The 13102-nt window shown below is 35.2% G+C and overlaps 1 long non-coding RNA gene across 1 annotated transcript; it reads left to right on the top strand.

Annotated features, from left to right (window-relative positions):
* The first annotated feature begins 7877 nt into the window (after nt 1-7877).
* On the top strand, nt 7878-8272 carry LOC142222107 (uncharacterized). The gene is made up of 2 exons (XR_012718256.1): nt 7878-8067; nt 8130-8272. It is a non-coding gene; the product is annotated as an uncharacterized LOC142222107 (long non-coding RNA).
* The last annotated feature ends 4830 nt before the right edge of the window (nt 8273-13102 follow it).

The raw sequence follows: 13102 nt of genomic DNA, 5'->3' as shown, positions 1-13102 counted from the left end.
CTCCTCCAAGAGGACGAATCTGGGTATCGGTTTATATGGGGGGCTATATATAATATGGACCAATTTTTGATTGGTTGTTAGAGACCCTATACTAACACCATGTACCAAATTTCAGCCGGATCGGATGAAATTTGCTTCTCTTAGAGGCTGTGAAAGCCCAATATGGGAGTCCGTTTATATGGGGGCTATACATAAAAGTGATCTGATATGGCCCTCTTCTCTTAGAGGCTCCGCAAGCTAAATCTGGGGATAATTATAGACCGATATCGACCAATTTTTGCAAGGTTGTTGGAGACCAAAACTACGTACCAAATTTCACCCGGATCGGATGAAACGTGCTTCTCTTAGAGGATCCGCACGTCAAATCTGGGGATCGGTTTTATGGGGGCTATATATAATTATAGACCGATATGAACCAATTTTTGTATGGTTGTTAGAGACCATGTTGTAACACAATGTACCAATTTCCAGCCGGATCGGATGATATTGGCTTCTCTTAGAGGCTCTGCAAGCTAAATCTTTGGATCGTTTTATATGGGGGCTATATATAATTATAGACCGATGTCGACCAACTTTTGCAAGGTTGTTAGAGACCATATGCTAACACTACGTACCAAATTTCAGCCGGATCGGATAAAACGTGCTTCTCTTGGAGGCTCTGAAAGCCCAATCTGGGGATCGGTTTTATGGGGGCTATATATAATTATGGACCGATATGAACCAATTTTTGCATGGTTGTTAGAGACCATATAGTAACACAATGTACCAAATTCCAGCCGGATCGGATGAAATTGGCTTCTTTTAAAGGCTCCGCAAGCTAAATCTGGGGATCGGTTTTATGGAGTCTATATATAATTACGGACCTATGTTGACCAATTTTTTCAAGATTGTTAGAGACCCTATACTAACACTATGCACCAAATTTCAGCCGGATCGGATGAAACGTGCTTCTCTTAGGGGATCCGCAAATCAAATCTGGGGATCTGTTTATATGGGGGCTATACGTAAAAGTGGTCTGATATGGCCCATTTGCAATACCATCCGACCTGCATCAATAACAACTAGTTGTGCAAAGTTTTAAGTAGATATCTTGTTTCCTTCGGAAGTTTGCGTGATTTCAACAGAGAGACGGACGGACGGACATGCTTAGATCGACTCAGAATTTCACCACGACCCAGAATATATATACTTCATCGAGTCTTAGACCATATTAGCGCAATGTACCAAATTTCAATACGTACCAAATTTCAACCAGATCGGATGAATTTTGCTCCTCCAAGATCTCCGGAGGTCAAATCTGGGGATCGGCTTAAATGGGGGTTATATATAATTATGAACCGATATGGCCCAATTTTTGTATGGTTGTTAGAGACCCTAGAGGCTCCGGAGGTCAAATCTGGGGATCGGTTTATATGGGGGATATATATTATTATGTCCCGATATGGCCCAAATTGTGCATGGTTGTTAGAGACTATATACCAATACCATGTACTAAATTTCAACCGGATCGGATGAGTTTTGCTCCTCATATAGGCACCGGAGGTCAAATCTGGGGATCGGTTTATATGGGGGCTATATATAATTATGTACCGATATGGACCAATTTTAGCATGATTGTTGCAGACTATATACTATTACTATGTACCAAATTTCAACCGGTTCGGATGAGTTTTGCTCCTCCAATAGGCTTCGGAGGTCAAATCTGGGGATCAGTTTATATGGGGCTATATATAATTATGGACCGATATTGACAAATTTTTGCATGAGTGTTATAAACTAACACTACGTACCAAATTTCAACCGGATCGGAGGAATTTTGCTCCTCCAAGAGGCTTCGGAGTTCAAATCTGTGGATCGGTATATATAATTATGGATCGATATGGACCAACTTTTGCATGGTTGTTAGAGGTGATAAACTAACACCACGTACCAAATTTCAAACGGATTGGAATGAAATTTGCTTCTCTAAGAGGCTCCTCAAGCCAAATTTGGGGATCGGTTTATATGGGGGCTATACGTAAAAGTGGTCCGATATGGCCCATTTGCAATACCATCCGACCTACATCAATAACAACTACTTGTGCCAAGTTTTAAGTCGATAGCTTGTTTCCTTCAGAAGTTAGCGTGATTTCAACAGAGAGACGGACGGACGGACATGCTTAGATCGACTCATAATTTCACCACGACCCATAATATATATACTTTATCAGGTCTTAGACCATACTAGCGCAATGTACCAAATTTCAACGGGATCGGATGAATTTTGCTCCTCCACGAACTCCGGAGGTCAAATCTGGGGATCGGTTTAAATAGGGGTTATATATAATTAAGACCGGTATGGACCAATTTTTGCATGGTTGTTAGAGACCCTATACCAACACCACGTACCAAATTTCAAACGGATCGGATGAATTTTGCTCCTCCAACACTGTTAGAAAAATATGTTTTTCATATGTTCCGATATAAACAAAATGTGTTTCGGGCACAATTTTAAAACACAATATATTTAAGTGCAAACATGTAATGTTCCTAAACTAACACTAAATGTTTGGGACATCTATGTTAATATGTTAGAATATATTAGTTTGGGGCATGAATTTTTCATAAACATCATATGTGTGAATGCAAACATATATACATTTACAAATTTCGACTAAACATACATATGTTGTGATATTTTATTCAAAGCGACAGAGAGAGTATAGAGAAAGAAATAGAGATGGAAACCGGGAGAGTTGACAAAAGATATCAACATAACACTGCGAAAGAATCAAAAGAGAACAATTTCTGTATGTTGTTTCGGAAAACTGTTTTATGATAAGGCCAAAAATTTGATATACTTAAGTCTAAATATTATTTAATTTGAATAAAGAGAATAGACATTCGGAACCAAGAGAATAGACATTTGAAAAACAAACAGCATATGTTTTCGCCTTGGGAGCAGCATTTTATGTATGTGTGGACATGTGTTTTGTTTATCATTTTGGCATTATGGGCACAATTTGTTTCTTGGTTCGTTAAAAGGAATCAGGGGTCTTCATAAAAAAAAGGAAAGGGCACTATACTTTTTTAGAGTTGGGACAGTAAAATAAAATAAGGAGGAAATAGTGAAAAATTACACAGTAAAATGTATAAAAACAAAGTTTAGTTCATCTTTATTAATAAGTAGTCTACGAGGACGGACACCTTCAAATATAAAAGCGGGCATTAAGTTCGAGTTTTGCAGCTAAAACAATTTAAAAAGTTTATTTTCTTTAAAATGAATTATTAAAGAAAAATAAAAGGCATTTTAGAGCGATGGTGTTAAATGCTAGTAAAAACTGTTCACGCCTAAATAAATTTATGTTTATATTATAAAATTATATATGTATGTTTATACTCGACTCCACGTTCTTCTTTTGTTTGAGTTTTTGAATTCCTTCCAATTTTAAAGTTTTGTACCAAAAACAGGTTTTTGTTACAAAATTGTTATTTTTGCAATAAAAAAATAATATTTTATCCAAAAATCAGTCAATTTCGTTTGTATCAAGCACTGTTACTGACTATAAATCTTTAATAACCTACACTTCGAAGTTTCACTATAAAAATTTAATATAGTATAAATATAAATGTGTAAATTAAAAAAAAGTGTTCGATCGGAGCAGGGATTGAATCCACGACCCTTTGTATGCAAGGCAGACATGCTAACCACTGCTCCACGTGGCAAACAAATGTATGTTTCTGTTAAATAATGTTATGTTTGCATGGGCTGGTAGGCGCTGCAAATTATGCTAAAATAATGTAACTTATAACGATAATTGTCTACTGATGACTATAACAGCTACGTAGCCCAGAGGATAGTGTGTTGGCTTACAAACTGTATGGTCCTCGGTTCGATTCTCCGTGCAGGCGAAAGGTAAAATTTAAAAAATTGATAAAAATGAATAATTTCTTCAACATTATTTGTATTACAGAAAAAGGTGCCAAGAACTAAAATATTTCGTGGAAGTGAAAATTACGAGTATGTTAGGCAATGAGCACAATCGTCTTTGGGAAAAATTCTTCCAAGCATATAATAGTTTTGGGCTCAAAATGCTTCCAAACATATAATATGCTTACATAAAACAAACATATTAATGTTTCGACAGTATACAATAATATATGTGCTTCCTGCAAAATATGTTTGGAACATATGTTAAAGAATCGATTTTTTTTGAGGGTGTAACTATTGACCGATATGTACTAATTGTGCAATGGTTCTTAAAGACCATATACTAACACCGCGTACCAAGTTTCAACCGGATTAAACTCCGGAGCCTTTTGGCTCTGGTCTAGAGACCAGTTTATATGGGGGATATATATAATTATGGACCGATATGGACTAATTTTTGCATGGTTGTTTGTGTCATATAGTTACACAAAACACAAAACTTCAACTGAATCGGGTGAAATTTGGTCCTCATAGAGGATCCGGAGGTCGAATCTGGTTATTGGTTTATATGGGGCCTATATATAATTATGGACCGATATCGACCAATTTTTGATCACATGAAATTTGCTTCTCTTAGAAGCTCTGAAAGTCCAATCTGGGGATCGGGTTTATGGGGGCTATATATAATTATGGACCGATATGAACCAATTTTTGTATGGTTGTTAGAGACCATGTAGTAACACAATGTACAAAATTCCAGCCGGATCGGATGATATTGGCTTCTCTTAGAGGCAAGCTAAATCTTTGGATCGGTTTATATGGAGGCTATATATAGTTATAGACCGATTTCGATCATTTTTTGCAAGGTTGTTAGAAACCATATACTAACACTATGTACCAAATTTCAGCCGGATCGGATGAAACGTTCTTCTCTAGATATAATTATAGACCGATGTCGACCATTTTTTGCAAGGTTGTTAGAAACCATATACTAACACTACGTACCAAATTTCAGCCGGATCGGATGAAACGTACTTCTCTTAGAGGCTCTGAAAGCCCAATCTGGGGATCGGTTTTATGGGGGCTATATATAATTATGGACCGATATGAACCAATTTTTGCATGGTTGTTAGAGACCATATAGTAACACAGTGTACCAAATTCCAGCCGGATCGGATGAAATTGGCCTCTCTTAGAGGCTCCGCAAGCTAAATCAGGGGATCGGTTTATATGGGGGCTATCTATAATTATAGCCCGATGTCGACCAATTTTTGCAAGGTTGTTGGAGATCATATACTAACACTACGTACCAAATTTCAGCCGGATCGGATGAAACGTGCTTCTCTTAGGGGATCCGCAAGTCAAATCTGGGGATCGGTTTATATCGGGCCTATACGTAAAAGTGGTCCGATATGGCCCATTTGCAATACCATCCGACCTACATCAATAGCAACTACTTGTGCCAAGTTTAAAGTCGATAGCTTGTTTCCTTCAGAAGTTAGCGTGATTTCAACAGAGAGACGGACGGACGGACATGCTTAGATCGACTCAGAATTTCACCACGACCCAGAATATATATACTTTATCGGGACTTAGACCATACTAGCGCAATGTACCAAATTTCAATAGTACAAAATTTCAACCGGATCGGATGAATTTTGCTCCTCCAAGAGCTCCGGAGGTTAAATCTGGGGATCGCTTTAACTGGGGGTTATATATAATTAAGACCGGTATGGACCAATTTTTGCATGGTTGTTAGAGAGGCTCCAGAGGTCAAGAGGCTTCGGAGGTCAAATCTGGGGATCGGTTTATATGGGGCTATATATAATTATGGACCGATACTGACAAATTTTTGCATGGGTGTTATAAACTAACACTACGTACCAAATTTCAACCGGATCGGAAGAATTTTGCTCCTCCAAGAGGCTCCGGAGTTCAAATCTGTGGATCGGTATAAATAATTATGGACCCAGATCAAATCTGGGGATCGGTTTAAATGGGGGTTATATATAATTAAGACCGGTATGGACCAATTTTTGCATGGTTGTTAGAGACCCTATACCAACACCACGTACCAAATTTCAACCGGATCGGGATCGGTTTATATGGGGCTGTATATAATTATGGATCGATGTGGACCAACTTTTGCATGGTTGTTAGAGGTGATAAACTAACACCACGTACCAAATTTCAAACAGATCGGATGAAATTTGCTTCTTTAAGAGGCTCCGCAAGCCAAATCTGGGGGTTCGGTTTATATGGGGGCTATACGTAAAAATGGTCCAATATGGCCCATTTGCAATATCATCCGACCTACATCAATAACAACTACTTATACCAAGTTTCAAATCGATAGCTTGTTAATTTATGATTTATCGCTCGATATATATGTATTAGAAGTTTAGGAAAATTAGAGTCATGTTTACAACTATTGGACTTAGCAGTGGCGATTTTACAAGGAAAATTTTGGTATTTTGACCATTTTTGTCGAAATCAGAAAAACATATATACGGGAGCTATATCTAAATCTGAACCGGTTCCAACCAAATTTGGAACGCATAGCTACAATGCTTATTCTACTCCCTGTGCAAAATTTCAACTAAATCGGAGTAAAAATTTGCCTCTGTTTCTATATATGGGAGCTTTATCTAAATCTGAATCGATTTCAACCAAATTTGGTACAGCCAGTTGGAATGTTAATTCTACTTCCTGCACTCAAAAAAAAGTGAACTCTCTATTTCACTAAAGCCAATTTAACTTTATTTTAGTTCATGGAATTATTATGTTTGGAGAAAGTTTCCTTTACTCTAATAATTTTTTGTGTACGTTATTTAAATTAACTAAACCCGAGGAAAAAAATATACTCAACTGAAGCATAAAGATTAACTAAATTCGTGTCTTCCACAAAATAGTTCAGAATTTCTTTACATTTGTAAATTTTACCAAAAATGCGCCCATCGTGAACTTCGTATGTCACTAAAGACATTCTTGCAATTTTTAACTACAACTACAAAATTGTCTTTAACAAGTGAAAACCCTTAGTTATGTATAATAAATTTTCTTGAATTTGTCGAAAAATATTTACTTACTTTTATGACATCGGCGTGATGCCAACGTTTGTAATACTTTTTAGTTAAAATTTTCTACAAATATTCAAAATTTTCTAAAATTAACCGAAAGTTTTCTTCCTGGTGGGTTCACTGTTTTTTCAGTGTGTGCAAAATTTCAAGTAAATCGCAGTAATAGATTGGCCACTGTGGTCATATGAGTGTAAATCGGGCGAACGATATATATGGGAGCTATATCTAAATCTGAACCGATTTCATTAAAATTTGGCACACTTGACTACACCCAGAAAAAAGTGCCTTCGAAACTAAAGGAAAATTTTTTCATCAATATAGTTTAACCATTTTATTTCCATTAAGGTAAATTTTTGTGAGAAATAATAAAATTTACTCGTTTCAGTAAAAAAAACCTAAACTGTAAGCAGTTAGGAATAGTTCATTAACTAGAATAAGGCATGGAATTTTACTCATACTATTTTCTTCGCTGGGTATAAGAATTTACTACTGAACAAGAAAATTTTATTCACCGATAACAAATCATTCGTAAAAATAAACAAAAACCGAACTAAAACCAAGTTTCCTCAAAATTAGTAAAATTTCTTATAAAATTATAATTGCGACTTCCTTTATAATAGAAAGTTTTTCATACATACGAAAAACACTTGACATAAAAAAATATTTTAGTTCATTCGTACTAAGAAGTATGCAATCCTTTCAAAACTTGAGGAAACACACTTGTTAGAATATAGGAAATTTTCCTATATTTCTATTGTCTACCTGTAATCGATACCTGTCATCGTAATCGATGTGCTTGCGCGTGGGTGTAATCGATATGTTTGCGCTTGGGTTGTTTTTTTAGTTGGAATCGCGTTGTTGTGGTATACGGAGAGATTGTTAAAAAATAATATGGTAAAATAATATAATAAATAACAAATAAAATATATAAAATATTTATTATTTTAAATTAGTGAGAACAATTTTCGTTTTTTGAAAATAAATCTATCAATGTTCGTGATGGCGTATAAAGAAAGAACATACCAGCAGAATAACAACCCTTTCATTTGTCTTCATTTTGGAATCTTCAATTATCAGGTAATATTCAGTGACGCTAACCTTTTGTAACAAAAATGGTTTATGATTTTTTATATTTGTAGGTATTGAAATTATAAAAGGAGGACAAAATCGTTAGGCAGCAACTTATTAAAAGTGAAAGGTACAAGAAGAAAAATGCGTTTTACAGTTGATGACATTACATGGAAATTGGAAATAGTGGAATAATAAACTAGTATTTCAAGGCCAGTCGATGCTGTTGATTCTTAATAAAAATATTTAATATATTAATAAAACGTGTATTTTATTGAAGAAAAATTTGCCTAATAAATAAATAAAATTGTATTTAAAAACGAAGGTAAGCAGTTCTAATTATAAAGTAAAAGTTTTACCACAAATGTGTAAGATTTGTCCAAATGAATGAAAAATTTTCAATAAAATCATTCCATATATGAATTCAAATCAGTTAAATTTTTTCATTCTGTAGTATAGTGGTACATAAATATAGGAAAACGTTAACTAATATATGGAATGCATTATACCTAATTTCTACGAAAATCACATCCTTCAAACAAATAAAAATGTCTTTGGCGCTATACGAAGTTCAACTTTCTTCACAATGAGTTCATTTTAACTTAAAGAAGGGGTCACTTTTTTCTGGGTGTACACTACTAATTGTAGTCCCAGTGCAAAATTTCAACCAAATTGGGGTAAAACTCTGGCTTCTGGGATCATATTAGTCCATATCGGGCGAAAGATATATATGGGAGCTATATCTAAATCTGAACCGATTTCAATAAAATTTGTCACACTTAACTATATTATTAAGCAAATTAGGGTAAAACTCTGGCTTTTGGCGTCATATAGGTCCATATCGGGCGAAAGATATATATGGGAGCTATATCTAAATCTGAACCGATTTCTTCCAAAATCAATAGCGTTCTATTCTGAGCCAAAACACATACTTGTGCCAAATTTGAAGTCGATTGGACTAAAACTGCAACCTAGACTTTGATCACAAAAATGTGTTCACAGACAGACGGACATGGCTATATCGACTCAGGAGCCCACCCCAAAGCATTTTTGTCAAAGACACCATGTGTCTATCTCGTCTCCTTCTGGACGTTGCAAACATATGCACTAACTTATAATACCCTGTTCCACAGTATGGCGCAGGGTATAAAAAAACAAATCTAGCGGGAAAATAGCTAAAGAGGCAACGCTGATCAGCGCCACGGTCGTCCATATATTGCTGTAATTTTTTAAAAGGAAGTAAATTTATTATGCGCTAACTTTCGTAGTAGGTGTTGAAGATGCAATTTGTTTGCCTGATTTCTTTATACGAGTATGGTATGTTATATTAAATGAGGCCTACATTAATAAAAGGTAGACTTTAATATTTTCTAATTCAAAAGATGAAAATAGGAAAATCATTTTGTTTTACGCTTTTATTAAAAAATACCAAACAATGAGTTAGTATTTTGTTTTTGTTCATTTCCTTCGCCCACATGAAATTAGAGCTCATTGTTTCCGGAATATTGCATGGAACATTTGAAAAAGACGGCGGCTGTATGGCCGAGCGCCCAAGGATTTACAAAAACATTTTATGAAGACATCAGATGTTCGTGATTCCACAAAAAAACCTTAATGAAAATGAAACAATGGCCGGCAAAAATATTCGAATAGCGTGGGACGATTTCCATTTGCCCCTCCCTCCACAAAGCTTGATGGTGTGGTGAGTTGAACTTTTACGTTCAATGACATGGTTCTTTTGTAATTTGTGTTTTGTATTAGTGTCGCTTTCACCTAGCCAATGTTGAGGATGCTGTGTTGGGCACACCCTTGCCCCTCTGCGTTTTCTTGCGTGTTTCGTTATAATGTTTCGAGATGTCAGTGATGGCTATAAAACTTTTTTTGTTAATATTACTAAAAGCTTAAAATATACTCGTTAAGTGGTTAACATTTTATCTGACATCAGGAGGACTATCGTCAATGTTCTTTCCACCCAATTCAAAATATCGTTTCATCTCTTACTCGCTAGTAGGATTTTCTTAGCGGTTAATGTGGTTTCCATCTTGTAGTTTTGTTTTGCTCTGTGGCACAGTGTTTTCAGAAAACTAGACTAGAAAGAGTGTGAGATGTGGGAATATAATATTTTTATTTGTCCGGGCCTGATTTGAAATACCCACCACCATGAAACACATACAAAAATTTTCTTTGAAAACATCTCCTCGTAGTGGATTGTCATATAGACTGAAAAAACAGTGAACCCACCAGGAAGAAATGTTTTGGTTAATTTTAAAAAATTTAGATTATTTTTAGAAAATTTTAACTAAACAGTAGTACAGATAGAGTGATTACAACAGGTCGGTGAAAACCGGGGGACCAGTTTTTCGTTTTGGACCGATTGTCAGTTTTATATAAAATCTCATTTTCGGTGGACTGGTGTTTTTAATAACATAAAAACCGGTTTTCAGTTTTTAATTTTCATTGTAAACTGAAATAAGAAAACTTCCCGTACCAAACTTCAACCGCTTCTGATGAAATTCACTCTTCCAACAGGTTCAGCAACTCATCTCTGCACTCAAAACAAAGTTTACTTGAATCCAAGGATTTTCACCTTCCCCTAAGGATTTTGGTATTGATTCCGAGCCAAAGATGAGGCTTCTTTCAAATTAAGACATTTTTAGCGACCTTAAATCTAGGATCAATAGAATTAAAATTACAGTTCTTAGAATTTTTATTCTTTTTTGGGGATGATTTATAAAAAATTGACATAAAGGGTGATTCTTTTGAGGTTAGGATTTTCATGCATTAGTATTTGACAGATCACGTGGGATTTCAGACATGGTGTCAAAGAGAAAGATGCTCAGTATGCTTTGACATTTCATCATGAATAGACTTACTAACGAGCAACGCTTGCAAATCATTGAATTTTATTACCAAAATCAGTGTTCGGTTCGAAATGTGTTTCGCGCTTTACGTCCGATTTATGGTCTACATAATCGACCAAGTGAGCAAACAATTAATGCGATTGTGACCAAGTTTCGCACTCATTTTACTTTATTGGACATTAAACCAACCACACGAATGCGTACAGAAGGGAATATTGCGTCTGTTTCTGAGAGTGTTGCTGAAGACCGTGAAATGTCGATTCGTCGCCGTTCGCAGCAATTGGGTTTGTGTTATTCGACCATATGGAAGATTTTACGCAAAGATCTTGGTGTAAAACAGTATAAAATACAGCTCGTGCAAGAACTGAAGCCGAACGATCTGCCACAACGTCGAATTTTCAGTGAATGGGCCCTAGAAAAGTTGGCAGAAAATCCGCTTTTTTATCGACAAATTTTGTTCAGCAATGAGGCTCATTTCTGGTTGAATGGCTACGTAAATAAGCAAAATTGCCGCATTTGGAGTGAAGAGCAACCAGAAGCCGTTCAAGAACTGCCCATGCATCCCGAAAAATGCACTGTTTGGTGTGGTTTGTACGCTGGTGGAATCATTGGACCGTATTTTTTCAAAGATGCTGTTGGACGCAACGTTACGGTGAATGGCGATCGCTATCGTTCGATGCTAACAAACTTTTTGTTGCCAAAAATGGAAGAACTGAACTTGGTTGACATGTGGTTTCAACAAGATGGCGCTACATGCCACACAGCTCGCGATTCTATGGCCATTTTGAGGGAAAACTTCGGAGAACAATTCATCTCAAGAAATGGACCGGTAAGTTGGCCACCAAGATCATGCGATTTGACGCCTTTAGACTATTTTTTGTGGGGCTACGTCAAGTCTAAAGTCTACAGAAATAAGCCAGCAACTATTCCAGCTTTGGAAGACAACATTTCCGAAGAAATTCGGGCTATTCCGGCCGAAATGCTCGAAAAAGTTGCCCAAAATTGGACTTTCCGAATGGACCACCTAAGACGCAGCCGCGGTCAACATTTAAATGAAATTATCTTCAAAAAGTAAATGTCATGGACCAATCTAACGTTTCAAATAAAGAACCGATGAGATTTTGTAAATTTTATGCGTTTTTTTTTAAAAAAAAGTTATCAAGCTCTTAACAAATCACCCTTTACAAACAAATACAAGTTCAAAAATCCAAATTATGACGGATACTTCAAAGTACAAAATGTTTTCTCAATCAAAATAAGTCTTAGCATATATTTGAAGCGTTTTTTATATTAAATCTCAATATTCAATATTTCAGATCATTTAAAGACAATATCTTTAAATCAACAATGTGCTTCTTAACTTTAAGAAAAATTTACCTCAGTTCAAAGTCATACGAGTTTGAAGGAGGGACGCAAATTTTCAAAATTAGTGTCCTTAATCTAATACAATAAATTTTGAAGATTATAAACTTTATTGTAATTAAAATTTCATTGTTTTAAAGAAACTTGTCGTTAATATATTTTTTTATATATCTTTATATATAAATAAACAAGTATATACGGCCGTACGTTCGGCCAGGCCGAAGCTTATCTACACTCAAAAAAAAAAAAAAAAGTTTACTTAGATCCAAAGATTTTGACGTTTCTTTAAGGATTATTGTATTGATTCCGAGCCAAAGATGCGGGTTCTTTAAAATAAGGAAACTTTTTGCGACCTATCTGGCTTTAAATCTAGGATCTATAAAATTAAAATTAGTATACAGATCTCATTTATCGAATTTTCATTCTATTTTTCCGGCATATTAATAAAGCTATTCACGTACAAACAAATGTCAGTTTAAAAATCCAAATTATGACAATATTTCGAAGTAAAAAATATTTTCTTAATTCCAAAAAAAAAAAAAACACGTCAAACCAAAGATGCTAAGTCCTCAAAATAAGTCTTAGCCAATATTTGATGCGTTTTTATCTTAAATCTAAAGATTCAATATTTCAGTTAATTTAAGGACGATTTGTTTAAATCAAAAATGCGTTTCTTTACTTTAACGAAAATTTGCCTTAGTTCAAAGACATGCGACTTTAATGAAGGGACGCAAATTTTCAAAAAATTTAATGAAAAAAAAATTAAAGCAAATATTATAAACTTCCTTTTAATTAAAAATTCATTATTTTAAACAAATTTG

This window comes from Haematobia irritans, chromosome 1, assembly GCF_050003625.1.
Source record: "Haematobia irritans isolate KBUSLIRL chromosome 1, ASM5000362v1, whole genome shotgun sequence".
NCBI lineage: Eukaryota > Metazoa > Arthropoda > Insecta > Diptera > Muscidae > Haematobia > Haematobia irritans.
The sequence above is the reverse complement of the archived record's forward strand: the minus strand, read 5'-3'. Positions and strand labels throughout refer to the sequence as shown.